Here is a 17,801-nt window from a genome sequence, read left to right as displayed (position 1 = left end):
GAAAAATGCACTAGCTCCTCCCCCAAAAGAGGAAGTAAAGTCCTTGAGTGACATTTACTCTTCTTCTTGATATCTTGTAGCTTAAATACTATGATGTTAAATTAACAATACTTAAATATTATCATATAAAGTCAATACATGTTATGCTTCATGATAAAGGAATAAGACAGGGAAGAAAACAAAAATATTTAATATATGTATTATGTATCTTATATATAGATATTGTATATAATAATACAAATTATAATATATATAATATATATCTTCTTCCACTACTCATTCACTCATCCCATCTTCCTTTTGCTTCACGGTAGGGTGACCCAAACTTTCATTCCTGAAGGGTCTGAGCCGTTCATTGTCCTGCCTGGATTGGGTAGCTGTCGTTTTTCCATTGATCTTAATCACAGGGCATGGTAATATTTTAAAACACCCTAAGGAATCTCCCATAGTCCCGACATATTCCTCTTTACCGCCATTGTGGAGTCGCAGTCCAATTTCTCTTTGATAGTCGGGCTCAGTCACATAAGTCAGCACAGTAACTCCCTTCTCTGCCTGTTGATTCAGAGGCATGAGGAGCTCAAAGTGACCGAGCGGAAGTCTTAACTCTCAGTTTAATGGAATCATTGTTGTATCTTCTGGGGCAAGCATTCCTCCCTCTGGAACGAAGACCTCTATGCCAGCAGAGCATAAGGTCATGGGAACAGGAAGCAAAAATTTTGCTAGTGGGTCACTAGGAGTCATCGTGAGGGGTGACACTCCCATTCCCACCCCTTGATGCCTGGACCTGTGAATCTGGGCGATGCAAGGAAGGGCATCATATACTGGGTGCTGATTCGGAGCCTATGTAGCTTTCTGGAGAACCATGCCCCAGTCCTGCAACATATCGCCACCTAACTGGCACGATAATTGAGTCTTCAAGAGGCCATTCCACTGTTGAATCGAGCCATCTGCTTCAGGGTGCTGGTGAACACAGCAAGACCGGTGAATTCCACAAGCACGTGCCCATCGCTGCACTTCCTCCTGCCTCACTGCCTTCAAACTGGGACATCAGTGTTTTCCTGCCTTCGGACTCAAACTGAAACAGCAGCTCTTCCTGGGTTTTAAGACTGCCGGCCTTCACACAGGAGCTACACCATTAGCTCTCCTGGGGCTCCAGCTTGACAACTGCAGATCCGGGCCTTCTCAGCCTCCATAATCACGTGAGCTTATCCCTTACAATTAAAAAAAAAAAAAAAAATGAGTGTGTGTGGGACGGGGATAGATAGATGGATAAATAGTAAATAGATATAAATATCTCCTATTGCTTCTGTTTCTCTGGAGAACTAATACAGATTTTGGCTTTCGGAGTAATGTTTGACCAAATAGCTGAGCACCCTATGACCCAGTAGAGTTGATATATAAAATTAATCATCAGGGCTTCCCTGGTGGCGCAGTGATTGAGAGTCCGCCTGCCGATGCAGGGGACACGGGTTCGTGCCCCGGTCCGGGAAGATCCCACGTGCCGCAGAGCGGCTGGGCCCGTGAGCCATGGCCGCTGAGCCAGCGCATCCGGAGCCAGTGCTCCGCAACAGGAGAGGCCACAACAGTGAGAGGCCTGCGTACCGCAAAAAAAAAAAATTAATCATCACAACACTTTTTCCTTCTTTTAGATCTTTTAGGCACCACCATATTCCCAAACCATACCAGAAAACTTGAATTCTCCTTTAGACTGTCTTCTTCCTCACCCCTCAGGCTACATTGGTTGAAATCATGGCTCTACCATTTACTAGCTGTGTAAACTTAGGGAAGTTACCTAACCTCTCCGGGCCTCAATCTACTCATATGAAAAGACATTTAATAATACCTACCTCATAAGGTTGTTTTGAGACTTAAAGGATATTCCTTGATATCCTTGATATTCAAGGAGCTTAGAAATGTCTAACGCCTAGTAAAGGGCTAAATGTTTATTAAATAAAATAAATTTTATAAATAAATCCAGGGACTTCCCTGGTGGTCCAGTGGTTAAGACTCAGTGCCTCCACTGCAGGGAGTGCGGGTTCGACCCCTGGTTGGGGAACTAAGATCCCACATGCTGTGCGGCATGGCCAATAAATAAATAAGTAAATCCATGTAAAGACTACAGGACAGCAGATAAAAAAATCTTTGAAGCGGAGGAAAGAGAAATTGGCTCTAAAATTGACAATTAAACAGATAAGTGTCTGCTCAAAGACAATAATGAACAACAGAATATAGTGGAATTATATCTTTAATTTGCTGAGAGAAAAAATAACTAGAATTATACAACAATAAAAAATATTTTTCAAATACAAAGGTTAACTAAATTAATTTTGAGGCAAACAAAAACTGAAGGAGTTGACCACCAAAGACCATCACTAAAAACAAATCCAGAAGATTCTTTAGAAAGAAGAAAAATTATTCCAGAAGAAATACCTGATATGTGGGAAAGAATAATGAGAAAATAAAATAGTAAAGATGTAAGTAAATCTAAGTAATATTGACTATCTAGTAGAGTAATAATGATGCCTTATGAAATAGAAAAGGAGAACAGTAATAGCATGACAACAGCAGAGAAAGTATGTGAGCCTTAAGCACTTTAGGGGACGGGGTGGGGGGGGGTAATTTGGAAGGAGGAGGTATCCCTTAGAGGCTTGATAGTGAAAGGAAGGGAGGAAGAAACATTTGAATTTAAGTGTCCTTAGAAACAGAGAGTATCACAGAATCAGAAGCATGCCACTAATGATGGCACACACACCACCCTTCATCAAAGAACCTGAACTCCATTGTACCAACAGAAGAGGGCACTGTTGAACTAAGAGACGCAGTAAGCCAGCCTCTCAGCCTGGGTTCCCACCACAGCAGAGTTTGAGACCAGGGCTTGTACGCAGATCACCTGAGAAGTGATCGCGGGGAACAGATGTGAGGGACTAGGGAAAGAGTCAAAGGAAGGAGGGTAAATCAAGCCAAGGGTGCACCATCAAGCTGGTTACTGCTGTAGGCAACTAGGGCTCAATCTTGCTGGAGGCCCTCTGTGGAGCCCTGTAGAATACAGCATTGTCTGCCCTAGGGATAGAAGGAGGGGGTATTTCATCACTAGTTAAATGTAATTTAATCCCACTGGTTGACGTGGCAACCATGGAGGTGTGCTGTTTGGATCTCCCCTCAAAAAAAGAATTTGCCATTTAGTTGAAAGGAGGGCAGCCTCCCGCGGCAGTGCCCACAGGATTGGCCTTGGCTTTGGAATGAGCTGTGTCCTTCTGGGGCAGCATCCAATTAGTGAGTGAGCACAATGGTGGGTCCTAGGACTTTGCCATACATAGTTAGAGAATGTTTTTCTTGTGATGCGAACTTTTAAGATTTACTCTTAGCAACTGTCAAATATGCAATACAGTATTATTAACTATAGTAGCCATGCTGTACATTACCTCCCCATCACTTATCTACTTTATAACTGCAAGTTTGTACCTTTTGACTTTCTTCACTCTTTTTGCCCAGCCCACCGATCTGTTCTGTATTTATGAGCTTTGGGGTTTTTTTGGGGGGGTGGGGGACGGGGATTCCACATATAAGTGAGATCATGTAGTATTTGTCTTTGTCTGACTTATTTCACTTAGCATAATGCCTTCAAGTTCCACCCACGGTGTCGCAAATGGCAATATTTCATTCTCTTTTATGGCTAAATAATATAATACATATTAATATACATAAAAATATATTAATTTATATAATATATATTTTATATATCCATTCATCCAGTGATGGACACTTAGGTTGTTTCCATAACTTGGATGTTGTAAATAATGATGCAATGAACTTGGGGGCACATATATCATTTCCAGTTAGTGTTTTCATTTTCTTTGAATACATTTCCCAAAGTGGAATTGCTGGATCATATGGTATTTCTATTTTTAATTTTTTGAAGACCCTCCATACTGTTTTCCACAGTGACTGTACCAGTTTACATTCCCACACACGGTATCACGTACTGTTTTTAGCTTTCAGGCTTCAGCAGAAATTCTGACACCACCATAAATGTCCAATTCAAGATGAAAAGATGTTCAGCCTCTCTGTAGTCATAGAAATGTAAATTAAAGCAATAATGAAATATCATTTTTGACTCGTAAGGTTGGCAGAAATTAATAAGAGGAATAACAACCAATTTGGAGCAAGACCTGGAGCAATCCTGCAGGGAGCTGATGAGAATGTGGCTATAATTTTTTTCTTTTCTTTTCTTCATATGGAGAAAGGAGACTTCTGTACCTTGAAAACACTAATTACAGTTCATTGTGGGTTTTTTTTTCAAAATCTAATATGCAATATATCAAAGTTTTAATTCTTAAAGCCTAGTTTATCTTAAACCTTCGAGCTCAACCTACAAATCAGTTTCGTCTGTACAAATCCAGCAATGAAAAAGAAGTATAAAAATTGTTTCTACTGGCTCTTTGATTAATGTCAATTAACTTAAGTTTAACAGATTAAATCCTTCTTAAACATTTACTTCATTTATTTTTTAATTAATCACACTTCCTCAGACATTTGAAAGTACAATCACAAATTCGATATATTGGATTCTTCCAGGTAATTGAAACTCCTGTCGTGGCAGACTTAACAAGAGAAAAATTATTCTCAGCAATTATGAGAACTGCAAATTAATAAATCAGTCTTGCAAATGTGGTGTGTCAGATTGTCTTACCCATTTCCAACATCATAAAAACAGAAAAGCAGACAAAGCATATATAAAGCAGTAGAATGATTTCAAGACTTGTTACAAATCCCATACAATATAACCCACTGGAAAGAATTCTGCATCCAGTGTTTCATTATCTCTATAGTTATTTTATACCTGTCTAGGGTTATAAATTGCTACCTCAGGAAACAAAATTATGATCTCAGCTGAATGATTCTATTCCAGCTGCAGGTTGAAAAGTTGACTAATTTTACTGCCTGGTTTGAGATGCGTCTGCACCCTCTTTCTCTATTACTTGCTTACCTGTCTCATCGCCCAGGTACTCTAGTACTTTAGTACTTTTTCTAGAGTACTGTGTTGGCATAGGTGGAGGTGATGAGCCTACATGGGGTGGTCACTCCAGCTAATGGGGCCTCATCCATAACCACAGGCTGGCGAGTTTATACATCCTCATGGGAGAGCCTACCCTCTCCTCCACACCAGGAGGCAGGGAAATGCCATGCAAGCCCACCCCTTGAGAATGCATTCTCCCATTTTAGATCAACAAGGAAGCTTCTGTGACGGGCTTTCTTCTCTGTAAAATTTAACTGTGTACAAACAAGTCCTCCTATACTCAGCCAGGGAGTACCAGTGGTAACACTCCTGTTTATGAATCTTTGGGGAACAAAGTCCTTTCCTGTCAAAGTCAGCCATGGTTGAAACACAAATAGATATACACGCCCCTCATAAAGTTTGTTGGCATATCATAGAGTTTGCCAATGGTCCTCTTCTCCCTTCCCTATTCATCCCAGGTGGAGTCACAGACATCTTCCACCGGCCTTCCTAGTTTCTCCACTCCCCTGCCTGTCATCTGGGGGCTAAGAGTAGGTCTTGTCTACATGGACGCAATACTTGGCCACCAGGGATGAGCCCAAACAGGTTCAATTAGCAATTGATCCTACTGCTGCCTTGCTGGTATGTCCAGGGCCAGGCTTCCATCTCCACTGCCAGCAAAACTCACTACTAAAACACTGAAACCCTCCCCTAGTCCCCAGCCTCCTTGGGTGGGACCTTCCCCTCCTATACCAGTGCTTCTTCAAGGGTGGCACAGGATCACTTGAAGCAGACTCATTTGAGGTGTTTGTTAAGATACAGAATCCCAGGCCACATCCCAGACATACTGAATCTCTGGGGATGGACATATCTCCCCTTCAGCTTGAAAGGTGAGTCTTCCACACCAGAGTTTGAGCGCCCTCTATCATCCTTGTCTCTGCTTTCCTTGGACCAATGGAGGTGGCATCCGATTCCCCGCTGTGAATGGCGTGGACCTAGGACTCTGTCGACCCTCTGACCATGGGCATCACCTCTGACCAACATGACCCTGGCAAGGAGCCACTTTTTGGTTGTAATTCTCAACCATTTTTACTTAAATCCCAGCATGCTCTGTACTCATGGCTTAATTTATATTCTTGCTTAATTTGACTTGACTGCTTTTGTTTTTTTGTTTGTTTGTTTTTTGCGGTACACGGGCCTCTCACTGTTGTGGCCTCTCCCGTTGCGGAGCACAGGCTCCGGACGCGCAGGCTCAGCCACTCCACGGCATGTGGGATCTTGCCGGACCAGGGCACGAACCCGCGTCCCCTGCATCGGCAGGCAGACTCTCAACCACTGCGCCACCAGGGAAGCCCTGCTTTTGTTTTGTATTGCATGATAATTTATTCCATAAGTGCCCCCCTTTTGATAACTTGAAATACTAACGGCACGGTTTAATTTATCTCTTAGCAAGTGAAGTTTCTGCCTCATTAGGACACTCTCTGAGGGGTCACCAATCACAGACTGGCGGGTTTCAGGCCAAAGAACTGTTTCCTTCAGTTAGTTGTAGAACTGGAAGCCTGTACCGAATTGTGCAGCTGCAGTGTGCTAAGTGCTTTCAGGCAGGGAAACGGCCTCCTTTAGGAAAGGCAGTCAATTCTCTTAGGAAAATGGAGCTTTCAGGTTTGAGCTGCAAAATGAACAGGCCACTCAGCAGCGGGGATGGCCAGGCTCCTGGAGAGCAGGGGTGGGCAGTCCACTCTTTCTTGCTCTGGGCAGCAATGCAAAACCCATCTTTTGCCCCTTCTACTCTGAAGAGTAGCACCCACATCCTTCCAGATGGGCTCTCACCCCCGCCCTTAGCACCTGCCTCTGTGGGTTCTAACCCTCAGGATCTTTCCTCTGCTTCCCAGGTAGATAACTGATAGATGGACCCACACAGGTTATGGATGGTTTGCTGTGTTACCTCTTCTAAGTGAGTCTGAATCTCCATGAGACACGCACAGAGCCATGATGTGTCAGACCTTAAGATGATCTGGTCCAACTCCTCCTCCACGGACAAACAAATGAGCTCAAAGCAGACAATCATCTGAAAAAACACATACTAGGAAGGGGTGGGGCCTAGGTGTGAACTGTCAGAGCCCCGCCCTCCTTCCAGTGCCTTCTTTATGCCCCCCTACAGACATACCTACATGGGGAGAAAGAAGGGACGGTCCCCAGACACTGCCCTACCTCCCTCTGTCCACTGCTCCCTCCAGCCTTAACCTCTTCTCTGCATGCCAGACTCATGCATCCATCTGTCTGCTGACAGCTCCTCTTGGGTGTCCAACAAACACGTCCAAAACCAACTTGTAGCCCACTGCCTTCAATTTCCTCATTTCAGTAACTGGCACGTCTGTCCTTCCAGTCGCTCAAGTCAAACACCTTGTAGTCCCCCTTGCTGTCCCTCTTATACCACATTCCATTCACCAGCACATCCTGTGGCCTCCACTTTCTATACAGGATCTGATCTCTTCTCACCAGCCACACAGTTGGACCAAGGTCCTAGACAACATTTCCTTACATCACCATGGCTCCCTGAACGGTCTCCCAGTGTCTACACCTCTCCCCTTCCTGCAGTCTACACTCCACACAGCACCCCAGGTGAACATGGGCCACCCCTCTCTTATGACCCTCCCACGGCTCCATCTCAGGGTAAAAGCTGTGGTTCTCGTGGGCCCACAAGTCCTACAGGACATATAACACCCTCGGCCCCTCTTCCTCTCCCATGGCTCCTGTCCACACTCTGCTCAGGCCACCCTGGCCTCCTTGCCCTCCCTCATCCCTCACACTTGCTCAGCCTGCCACAGGATCCAGACCTTTGTTCACTCTTTGTTCCTCTACCAACTCTCTCCCCATATCTTTGGCACTCACACCCTCACTTCCTTCAGGCCCTGCTCAAATATCACTTCAAGGAAGAGGCATTTGAACACCCCATATAAAACTGGAATGATGCCCCTTCCCCATACTCCCTACCCCCTTGCTCTGTTGTTCCCTGGAGCACTTACTATCTGACATACTTTATATTTCCCCGTTTATTTACTTTTTTATCACCTTGTTCTACAATACGAGCTCCATGATGGTGGGGAATTTGCCCTGTTCACTGTTGAATGCCCAGCATGTAGAGGGGGTGCCTGGCACTTAGTAGGTGCTCAATAAATATTTGGTGAACGAATGGGTGAATGGGTGACTCTTGTGGGATACGCTGTGTGAGGCATTTTATGTTCACCGTCTCACTTCATCCCCACATACCTGTAAGCGGGTAATCATTGTCCTCATTTTACAGACGAGGGAATGAATGCTCAGAAGGCTTAAAGACTAAAAACAAAAGGTTCGTAGCGCTCATCGCTGGTAATTGGTAGGGTGAGGATTTGAACTCAGTTCTAATGGATTCAAAACCCATGCTGTTCACATAAAACCAAACCAAAGGAATTAAACATATCACCCTTCTTAGATTTGCATTTTAAAAGACATGGTATGGAGGACATGGTAAAGTATTGAATCCCTAATCGTGGGATTTCATCCACTCTAGCATTAGACCTTCCGCGACCCCTCAAGCCATTCACCTAGGTGTGCCTACCCTGTCTGCGCCTCTGTCTGTAGCAGGGGCAACCTCACTGGGTCCCTTTTCATGCAGCTGGCTTGGAAGAGCATCCCCAGCAAGAGCTGTCATCGTTACCCTGCTGCGCTAACTCTGTCTCATTTGTAGCTAGACACTTACGTCTTACCAAAACATTAGCACTGATGGATGAGATGCATCTCTCCAGGGCTGCTCTAGAATTGTGATAAAATGAGCAAGCCCATGTTTGCCTGTCTCTGCTCCCCTCTGAGTGCCCTCTGAACCATCCCTCACCTTTGCTGGGGTGCCCTCCTCCTGCCAGTCACACCCAGAGCCTTACTTTCATTTCACATACACAATGCACACTCTTGCCCTCATCACTCTCTTGGACGGACACACACACACATATACATACAGAGTTGTTCCCCCCTATCTTCAGCTTTGGAAGGCAGACCTGAGGGCATTTTGTGAGAGTCAGACAGGGCATTACAGGTTCAGGCAACACCTTGAAGAAGTCAATAATGTCAGGAAAGGGAGGAGTGTGTTTGAAAAACAGCAAGTAGGCTAGTGTGTCTGCATCGTGGAGGAGCATGGAGTAGGCTGGGAGTGGCGGAGAGCACAGCTGTGAAGGTCAGGGGGTCAGGCAGTGGAGGGGGTGTGAGGCATCGTCCTGGATCCTGAGTGTAAAGCAGAGGTGTGGTGGATGCATTATCACCGTCCTCCACAATCCTCCTCCCCTACCCTGGGTGGGTCAATTCCTGGCCAGTGATGTTTCAGAAAGCCACCCAGTCAGGCTTTTTGGTTTGGTTGATAGCTAGATTCTTGCCTCTGACAGAAGTGTGAATATTTGGACCCTCACCCCTTGGACAGCCTCTATTCCCCATGCTCTCTCACCTCCCAGGGTGCCCAAGCTTTCTGCTGTCTCATCCTGTCCCTCCATCCCAATGAAGACCTCACAGATTTCTGGTAGCTGAGGAGTCCCACCATCATCACCTACCAGTCGAGGAGGATAACCTCTCCAAGATCTCAGTTTCCTCTGTGTGAAATGGGAGACTAACCTCTTCTGGCCATTAAGAAAAAGAGTGAATTCGGGGACTTCCCTGGCGGCGCGGTGGTTAAGAATCCACCTGCCAATGCAGGGGACACAGGTTCGATCCCTGGTCCGGGAAGATCCCACATGCCATGGAGCAGCTAAGCCCGTGCGCCACAACTACTGAGCCTGCGCTCTAGAGCCTGTGAGCCACAACTACTGAAGCCCGCGTGCCTAGAGCCCAGGCTCTGCAACAAGAGAAGCCACCGCAATGAGAAGCCCACGTACCACAATGAAAAGTAGCCCTCGTTCGCTGCAACTAGAGAAATCCCGCGTGCAGCAAGGAAGACCCAACACAGCCAAAAAATAATAATAATAATAATAATTTTAAAAGATTAAACAAATTTTTTTTAAAAAAGAGCGAATTTGATGCTAAAAGAATGAGGCTTTCTCGCAGGATGAAGAGAGCTGGAAAGAATGTTATTCCCATCCTAACAATGAGTAAAAGCTAGATAAGCCATAAAATTATAACTTTTATAGAGCCCATGAGTGATCTGAGTTCACAAGGCAACTAAGTTAACCAGATTCCAAGGAGGAACAAGACCCTCAAAGGCAAGGTGGGACACACACAGTATCTCTCTTTTGGCAGAGCCTGGGAGAAAGATGAGGCTGCTAAACAAACAAGTAAAAAGTAAACTAAAAGCTTAACAAGGGCTTCGCTGGTGGCGCAGTGGTTGGGAGTCCGCCTGCCGATGCAGGGGACACGGGTTCGTGCCGCGGTCCGGGAAGATCCCACATGCCGCGGAGCGGCTGGGCCCGTGAGCCATGGCCACTGAGCCTGCACGTCCGGAGCCTGTGCTCCGCAACGGGAGAGGCCACAACAGTGAGAGGCCCGCGTACCGCAAAAAAAAAAAAAAAAAAAAAGCTTAACAAATTCTTGGAGGCCAAGAGTGCGTCAGCATGTCAGTTTGGAATAGTGGGGGCACTAGGCACCAGGAGAGCTTGCTTCACTTGTAAGCTCTTCTTCATGAACCTCTACTGGGTGCTCACAAGAAAGACTGGGCGCAGGGGAGCAGATTGACGAGAGCCTCCTCTGACACAGGAGGGAAGAAGGTAATGATGGCTGAGTGGGACAGGCACAAAGCCCTGTTGCTTCCCTGGACCCTTTTCTCCTATGAAGCGAAAGCCCTAAGCTGTTGAGGGAGAGAGAGTGCACCTTATAGATACACGGCTTCTGAGAGAAGAGGAGGAGTAAAATCCACCTTTTTTGGGACAAGGTAGGAAACTCTCCCCCAGGAAATAGGCAAAGAACCATCACTGCTAGAGGAAGAGTAGAAGTAAAAATCCTCTACCCCCAGGGACAGCAAGAAAGATCTTGGGTCCAGAATTCTACACTGATGTCAAGAAAACAGCATGACTGGGAAAAATATAGATCAACAGAACAGAATAGGGAGCCCTGAAGTAGACCTGTATGAATAGAGTCAACTGATCTTTAACAAAGGATCAAAGGCAATATATTGGAGCAAAAACAGTCTCTTCAACAAATGGTGCTGAAACAACTGGACATCCACATGCAAAAAAGATGAATCTAGACACAGACCACCCTTCACAAAAATTAACTCAAATGGATTAAAGACCTAAATGTAAAACATAAAACTATAAACTCCTAGAAGGTAACATAGGTGAAAACCTAGATGATCTTGGGTATGGTGATGACTTAGACACAACAACAAAGGCACAATTCAAGAAAGAAATCATTGAAAATCTGGACTTCATTAAAATTTAAAACTTCTGCTCTGAAAAAAAAAAAAAACTTCTGCTCTGTGAAAGATAATGTCAAGAGAATGAAAAGACAAGCCACAGACTGGAGGGAAATATTTGCAAAAGACATATCTGATAAAGCACTGTTAAAATATACAAAGAACTAGTAAAAGTCAACAATAAGAAAACAAAAACCTGGTTAGAAAATTGGCCAAAGACCTTAAAAGACATTTCAGCACTGCCATACAGATGGCAAATAGTGTATGAGAAGATGCTCTACCTCATATATCATCAAGGAAATGCAAATTGAAACGAGATACCACCGTGCACCTATAAGAATGGCCAAAATCCAGAACACTGACAACACCAAATGCTGGTGAGGTTGTGCAGCAACAGGAACTCTCCTACATTGCTCATGGGAATGGAAAATGATACAGCCACTTTGGAAGACAGTTTGGCGGTTCCTTACAAAACTAAACATACTCTTACCATATGATCCAGTAATTGTGCTCCTAGATATTTACCCAAAGGAGTTAAAAACTTACATCCACACGAAAACCTGAACACAGATGTTTATAGCAGCGTTATTCATAATTGCCAAAACTTGGAAGCAACCAAGATGTTCTCCAGTAGGTGAATGGATAAATAAACTGTGGTACATCCAAACAATGGAAAATTATTCCACACTAATAAGAAATGAGCTATCAAGCATGAAAAGACCTGTAGGAACCTTAAATGCATATTACTAAGTGAAATAGGCCAATCTGAAAAGGTTATATCTGTATGATTCCAACTACAGGACATTCTGGAAAAGGCAAAAATATAGACAGAAAAATGAGCAGTGGATGTCAAGGTTGGGGAGGGGGAAGGATGAATACACAGTGCACCAAGCATTGTTAAGGCAGTGAAAATACTCTATGATATTGTTACATGTCATTATACACTTGTCTAAACCCATGAAATTTACAACACCAAGTGAACCCTAAGGTAAACTATGGACTTTGGGTAATTATGATGTGTCATTGTAGATTCATCAACTGTAACAAATGGACCACTCTGGTGGGGGATGTTGATAACAGGGAAAGCTGTGCATGTATGGTGTACATACATGGAGTACATGGGACATCTCTGTACCTTCCTCTTTATTCTCCTGTGAACCTAAAACTGCTCTAAAAAAAGTCTTTTTAAAAAGTAATGAATGAATTAATAATGTATAAAATGAAATCACGAATAAATCATTAATACCAATGAGAGCAAGAAAAGAAAAATAATGGAAAAGAACAAATCGAACAAACAGAAAACCCTGAGCAACATAGTAGATATAAAGCCAACCAAGTCAATAATTAAATTACATGTAAATCATCCAGGGGTTCTACTCTTAAATAAGATGGAATAACAGTGACCAGATTTACCCTCCTGCCTAAAACTATTAAACTGGACAAAATTCACAAAACAGTGGTTTTGAGACATTTCACATTAGGCAACAGAGGACAGTGATCCCTGATAGATGGGGAACAAACAATGTGAGACCTATGATTGCCCAGGCTTACTCTCTTGGGAGAAATCCTACTGTGGTTAGGAAAGGCAAACCTGGAAAAGCCCAGAAGACTGCATGAGATAAGGAGACATTTCTCTGAATGTCCAGAGAAACTAAGGTAGCTAGAGTTTCCAGTAGAGAGTACCAGAGAGGAGAGAGCTGCACAGAGAGAGAACCTCAGAGATTCTCAGAGAGTCCCTTTAATGACTTCTACAGAATACTGATGAGTGTATTAACGTGAGGAGAGTATTGAGACTGAGGAAAGAACCACTCAAAAGGATTAGAGAGACAAGTGCCTGGTGCTCACACTAACTAGGAATAGTGCCTGTTCCCACCTCATAATCCATGGGGTGTTGGGTAGAGTACTCAGAAATGTCTTCCTCAGTATTGGGAAGCAATTAGCCCTACAGTAAACATGACTCTGGTCCCACATAACAGGTCTTAAAAGGAGGACCTAAAAGGATCAAACGACTTCCAAATAACTTAGCTGCATCCCAGAGCAAAGCTCAGGAATATTTATAGGAATACAAAACTATCTAACAGTCAACAAAAAAAATCACAATGTCTAGTATCTAATAAAAAATTATTAGACATCCAAAGAAGCATAAAAATATGACCATAGTGAGGGGGAAGAAATCAATCAGCCATTTGAAAATGACAAAGAATTGATACAGATGTTAAATTTAGCTGACAAGGACATTAAAATAGTTATTTCATTTCAAATTTAAGTAAAAACATGGACAATATAAAAGAGACACAAATCAAACTTTTAGGATGAAAACTACAAAATGAAGAAGTACACTGGATGGGATTAACAACGGATTGCACATTGCATAAGAAGAGGTTAACAAACTGGGATAGTTTCTTTTGCTATATTTTCAAATTCACTGATCTTTGTTCCTACTATGTCTAATCTTTTGCTAATCTTACCTGGTATATTTTTTATTTCAGACATTATAGTTTTCATCTCTAGAAGCTCAACTTGGACTTCATCTTCCATTTCTCTGGTTATCATGTTTAATTTTCCTCCAGCTTTGTTTAAAATTAATTTTTATTGGAGTATTAGTTGATTTACAAAACTGTGTTAGTTTCTGTTGTAGAGCAAAGTGAATCAGTTATACAAACATTCACTCGTTTTTAGATTCTTTTCCCATATAGGCCATTATAGAGTATTGAGAAGACGTCCCTGGGCTATACAGTAGGTCCTTATTAGTTATCTATTTTATATATAGTAATGTGTATATGTCAATCTTAATCTCCCACTTTATCCCTCCCCCCCTTCCCCCCTTGGTAACAGTACGTGTTTTTCTTCATCTGTGACTCCATTTCTGTTTTATAAATAGGTTCATTTGTACCATTTTTTTAAATTCCACATATAAACAATGTCATATGGTATTTGTCTCTGTCTGACTTACTTCACTCAGTATGATAATCTCTAGGTCCATCCATGTCGCTGAAAATGGCATTATTTCATTCTTTTTTATGGCTGAGTAATATTCCATGTACACGTATACCACATCTTCTTTATCCATCCTTCCATCGATGGACATTTAGGTTGCTTCCATGTCCTGGCTATTGTAAATAGTGCTGCAATGAACACTGGGGTACATGTGTCTTTTCAAAATATGGTTTTCTCTGGATATATGCCCAGGAGCGGGATTGCTGCATCATATGGCAGCTCTATTTTTGGGTTTTTTTTTAAGGAACCTCCATGCTGTTCTCCACGGTGGCTGTACCACGCCTAGCTTTCTGAATTACCGTTTTAAAGGGGCTTTTGTTTGTTTGTTTTACTCATTCTATCATCTGTGTCAATTCTGGTGTTTCAATTGATAGATTTTCCTCCTCCTTTTAAGCCACATTCTTCTACTTCCTTATACGTTTGGTCATTTTTACAGGATCCCTGTTACTGTGCTTTGCTGGATGCTGCATATTTGTGTACTTCATAAATGTTCTTGACCTTTGTTTGGAACATAAAGTACTTGGAAACAGTTTGATGCTTTCAGGTTTTGCTTTTAAGCTTCGTTTGGCCCAACCAGAGCAGCATTTAGTCTAGGGTGTTTTTGCCCCACTACTGAGGCAGGACCAGTCTGATTACACTACCCAGTGCTTCATGGACTGGGAGGTTTGCCAGCCTGGCTGGTCATAACAGATACTATTTACTGTGTGACTCTAGGTATTGCCCCCTTTTATCCTTTCAGGGTGTTCTTTCCTCACACACATACACTGAACAGCACTCAACTGAGTACTTCAGGGGAGCCTCTGTGTTTTTCTAGAGTTCTCCTTACCTGCAGCTCTCTCATCTCTGTTACTTTGCCTCCTTAAACCCTATTAGCTCTACCTGTTCAGTGCAGGGGGCCCACTAGGCTCTGCTTGGTTCCCCCTCCTTATACCACAGCCTAAAAACTCTTTAGGCAGAAAGTTAGGGCCACCATGGGGATGACCTAGTTGGTGTCCTGCATCTCAGGGATCACTGTCTTCTGTTACCTGATCCAATTTCTTGAATCCTGTTGTTTCATATATTTTGTCTGAATTTATAGTTATTTCACATGGGAGGATAAATCCAGAGCTTTTCCTCTATCTTGGCCCTGGCGTTTTAAAAAAAGCATTTAAAACAAAGTACATATTTGAAATTGGATTATTGCACTTAAAATGTAAAAATAATTATAAGTTCAGAACTGAAAGTTTTTGTAGTTAAAAGAAGAAATTTTATTATATCCTGGAATTTATGATTTGTCTTTCAGATTTTCACCTAGTTAAGAAACACACACACAAATAACATTGCCAAGAAATTTTTTTGTTTAAGGGGAAAGGTAGGGCCTTTCTGAACTACCCATATTGTGCTGTTCTGCGTTCCCATAACAACTTAAAGGGAAACTTTCACAATATCTGAAGCCCTTGATGTCCTGCAAATAAAGGAGGAGGATGTCCTCAAATTCCTTGCAGCAGGAACCCACCTAGGTGTCACCAACCTCGACTTCCAAATGGAACAGCACACCTACAAAAGGAATCTACATGGCATCTATATCATAAATCTGGAGAGAACTTGGGAGAAGGTTCTGTTGGCAGCTTGCACGATTGTTGCCATTGAAAACCTGGCTGATGTCAGTGTCATATGGTCTGGCCAGCGAGTTGTGCTGAAGCTTGCTGCTGCCATCAGAGCCACTCCTATAGTGGGTGCTCCATTCCTGGAACCTTCACTAACCAGATCCAGGCAGCCTTTGGGGAGCCAAGACTTCCGGTGGTTACTGATCCCGGGGCCGACACCAGCCTCTCACAGAGGAGTCTTACGTTAACCTGTCTACCATCGCTCCCTGTAACACAGACTCTCCTCTGTGCTATGTGGACATTGCCATCCTGTGTAGCAATAAGAGAGCCCACTCAGTGGGTCTGATGTGCTGGGTGCTGGCCTGGGAAGTTCTGCACATGCGTGGCACCACCTCCCGTGAACACCCGTCGGAGACCATGCCTGATCTCTGCTTCTACAGGGATCCTGAAGAGATTGAAAAGGAAGAGCAGGCCTCAGCTGAAAAGGCTGTGACCAAGAAGGGATTTCAGAGTGAATGGACTGCTCCAGCTCCCATGTTCACTGCTACTCGACCTGAGGTCACAGACTGGTCTGAAGGAATAGGTTGATGGAAAATAAACAGTTGCTAATAAATAAATAAATAAATGGAAAAGTAAAAGGAAAGAAAAGTGGTAGAGGATGGGGTAAGCAGTGATCATTAAACAGAGAAGGGAAGAGGGAATAAAGTAACAGCAAGAAGAAATCTGTCTTAATTATCTACAACCAGTGCAATGGGAAAGCCTGGCTGAAACCCAGAAAGCCTGGGTTTAGCTTCTGTGACCTTGGAAATGGCACTTAAACTATTTGAGTTTTTGTAAAAAAAAAATCTACACTACAGTGTTACCAGGAAAATACTATTAAACAATAGATTAAAAATGACTATTACAATGCCTGCCACATAATAAAAAACAGAATAAATATTAATTCCTTCTCTCTGCCTAATCATTTATATGGTTCACAAATGAGCAGCTTCAATAGAAACCCTGTTTTAAAATGTAGGTTTTATTATTATTCAGGTATGATAAGGCCAACAGATCAGGGGACAATTGCCTTTGAGAGGACAATTCCAAGAGGAGGGGGTACACTACACCAGGCAGGGCCGCACAGAGAAGCACCAGGGTCAGTGAGGAGGCAGGGAGAGTGGAAGGAAAACATGGGCCAGAGCCTTTATTTTCCTGTGAGAGGGAACAAGTAAGGCAGGGTAAGCAAGCTTAAGCATTTCTGGTTTAAATAATTTCAGCAGGTTCTGGGGTGTAGGGCCTGTCTCTACTTGTCCCATACCTGACCCTGGGGTGATTAGGGCAGATGGATAGTGGTCCAGAGTGTGAGAGTTGGATAGAGGAGAAGGATGGGGTATGGGTTCGGGATTGGTTGGTTTGCATATGAAGAGCATCGCTTGTGAGTCTTTACTATGTCTAGGAATTAGCCAGCCCTGAGGGGGGAAGTCTCTCCTGGGGCAGCAAGGCCCCCAGATGTCAAAGCATTAGAAATGCAGAAAATAAAAAGGTATAATTAACTCAAACCCTGATCACTAAGATGGATTAATGGTGCTGTCCTTCTATGCCCAGACTTGGCCTTCCCCTTCTGCAGCAACCATGGAGACTGTTGGTGACTTGCGGTGAGTGGATCTGGCTGTGGGCCAGAAGCCGAGGCCTTCCTTCCACACCTGTGTCTGCTCCACAGCCCGGAGTCTGAGCCCAGGCCAGGAGTGCCAGAGGCTGGTTCACCCTTAGGAAATAATGCCACCTGGCGTTAGTCCAAGTAATTAGCTTAACGCAGTATGCAGGGTGTTATTCAAGTGTTTCTTATAAACAGGTAATGAATTACTGATGATGA

At 43.4% G+C, this 17,801-nt stretch overlaps 1 pseudogene; it reads left to right on the top strand.

Annotated features, from left to right (window-relative positions):
- Positions 1-17,801, top strand: part of LOC111179881 (small ribosomal subunit protein uS2 pseudogene) — a 43,095-nt pseudogene extending 25,294 nt beyond the window's left edge.

The sequence above is a fragment of the Delphinapterus leucas genome, chromosome 1, assembly GCF_059928025.1.
Source record: "Delphinapterus leucas isolate spDelLeu-1000000601 "Yukka" chromosome 1, BTC_Dleu_Yukka2, whole genome shotgun sequence".
Classification (NCBI taxonomy): Eukaryota; Metazoa; Chordata; class Mammalia; order Artiodactyla; family Monodontidae; genus Delphinapterus; species Delphinapterus leucas.
This window is presented reverse-complemented; position numbering and strand designations above follow the sequence as displayed.